Genomic DNA, 2274 nt, shown 5'->3' with positions numbered 1-2274 from the left:
CTTAATGCTTGCAACGCCCAGGTGACTGGGCGCTCTCAAGCTGAACATTCAACTGAAATGTTGCATTTGATTTTGTGCTTGTGAGACACTGTGCTTATTATTTTTTATTTAACTTCGCAGTGATACCTCTTTGACTTTGATCTGGGCAAGAGAGCATGAGTTTACAAGCGTCGCAGTATATCCTCCCTTATTCACTACAAGACATGTGCCCATATTGCTGCAAGCATTTTTCGTCTTTGGTACAACACGCGTAGCCCCACGTCCCGTTGTTGAACTTATCTGAATAAGTGGTTTCTTTGTTGAGTCAAGGCATCACGTGTCCCCCATATCTCTGTCTTCTCAATTCAATTAATAGAATAGTGAAGTAACGAGCCCGACCTTTCCTGAAGCCATACTTCAGAAAACGCTCTAACTGCACTTCGCCTTGGTTCGTTCTGCTGTCGATTAAACTCAATGTTTACTTGCATCGGCGAATAGTTTCAGGCACACGCCTGAAATATTAATCGTAGCCTCAATACCGTAAATGGTATCGACATGTCATTACCTCTGTCCCTGTCTCAACATGAAGCTATATTTCAGGACAGATTTATAAATTAATTCTCACATGTCGCGTGGTCACCAACCTCTGTTAAATACATGACACCTCCCCTGATTCTACTGGTATGCTGAACTTCTGTTTCCAATGGTAAGATCTTTCCGGCTACAATGCGATCACTCCACTGCGACATCAGAGCTGATCGACTTGCCGCTCCGTTCCTGAAGGTTATTGTTACCGATATAATTTTCGTTCACAATAGGTCGTTTAATTGGCCGTTAATGTTTTGGTCTTGTTGCAATCCGCCGGATCAGATTGGAACATGATCATTAATGAAGTATCAGTCTGATGGTAAGTCTGGTGCTGGTGCGGACTCGGTGGGACGATTGGCCGTAATTCATTACTCCACAGCCGGCATCATCTCACAAGTATGTCTGGCTTGAAACGCATTCTGTTGTCTATAAATGTATCGGCACATGGTTCAGTCACTCACTTCAATTAATTTATAATCTGATGTGAAGAGAACGTCCGAGAGTGACAGGGTGAGAAATCTTAAAGGCATTGCTGAAATGAGCACATGAGCCGGGGCGCCACCCTGAGGAGACTGCTGGAATTGAGACTAATGAAGATGTTTTTATTCCTTGCTTTATAGATCCAACATAGTTCAGTTACCTGTTACATGTCGCGCCCTGACCAACATGAAATTGTTAATGCATATCATTTTATATCGCGCATAATTTTAATACTTGATATTGAAAGCGGAACGGAACGGTTGGCAACATTTAGTTCTTATTGCTGTACTTCAGAGAAGGGTGGGATGCCTCGGGTCTTTGCTCAAAAGCACAGTTTCTGTAGTGTAGTAGTTATCACGTTCGCTTCACACGCGAAAGGTTCCCAGTTCAATCCTGGGCAGAATCATTCTTCGGGATGAAATTGAGACTCAACTTTTCAGTTCGTGTTCAAGTTTACTGTCATGGGCATCCAAGGTGTAAATGTCATGAAAGATCGCTTTCCTAGCAGCAGCACGTAGTATTTCAAACCTGACAAATGTAGATTAAATAAATAAGAAAGAATAAATATGATATTTAATTTTCAGGAGAAAATAAACAGATTTGAGCAAATGGATATTTATGGATGATCCGGGCTGCGTTATCGGAGAATTAGCATTTCGAAGCTGTTGTCGCAGAGCTGAGGATGCGTTATGGTTTCAACCGAGCACAGACAAACAGAAAAGCTTCAGCACAAAGCAGGCGCTTCGGCCCGCAATGCTGTTCCGAACATGTACGCACTTTACGCAAATTACCAAGCGTTACCATAGCTCTCTATCTTCTAAGCTCCATGTACCTCTCCAGTAGACTCTTAAAAGACCCTATCGTAGCTGCCTCCACCATCCCCGCCGGCAGCCCATTCCATGGACTCACTACTCACTGCGTAAAATCTTACCCCTGACATCTCTTCCGTACCTACTTCCAAGCACTTAAAACTCTGCCCTCTCGTGCTAGTCATTTCAGCCCTGGAAATAAAAAGACTCTGACTGTCCTCACAATCAATGCCCCTCATCATCTTATACACCTCTAATCCTCCGTCGCTCCAAGGAGAAAAGGCCGTTTTCACTCAACCTGTTCTCATAAGGCATGCTCCCCAATCCAGGATTTCTATAGCTCCCACATTCTTCCTGTAATAACGTGGCCAGAACTGAGTACAGTCCTCCAAGTGGGGTCTGACCACGGTCCTATAAA

At 43.7% G+C, this 2274-nt stretch overlaps 1 non-coding gene across 1 annotated transcript; it reads left to right on the top strand.

Moving 5' to 3' along the window:
• Window positions 1-1380: 1380 nt before the first annotated feature.
• On the top strand, window positions 1381-1453 carry trnav-cac (transfer RNA valine (anticodon CAC)). Its single transcript has one exon. It is a non-coding gene; the product is annotated as a tRNA-Val (tRNA).
• The last annotated feature ends 821 nt before the right edge of the window (window positions 1454-2274 follow it).

The sequence above is a fragment of the Hemitrygon akajei genome, unplaced genomic scaffold (genome assembly GCF_048418815.1).
Source record: "Hemitrygon akajei unplaced genomic scaffold, sHemAka1.3 Scf000160, whole genome shotgun sequence".
Lineage (NCBI taxonomy): Eukaryota > Metazoa > Chordata > Chondrichthyes > Myliobatiformes > Dasyatidae > Hemitrygon > Hemitrygon akajei.
The sequence above is the reverse complement of the archived record's forward strand: the minus strand, read 5'-3'. Positions and strand labels throughout refer to the sequence as shown.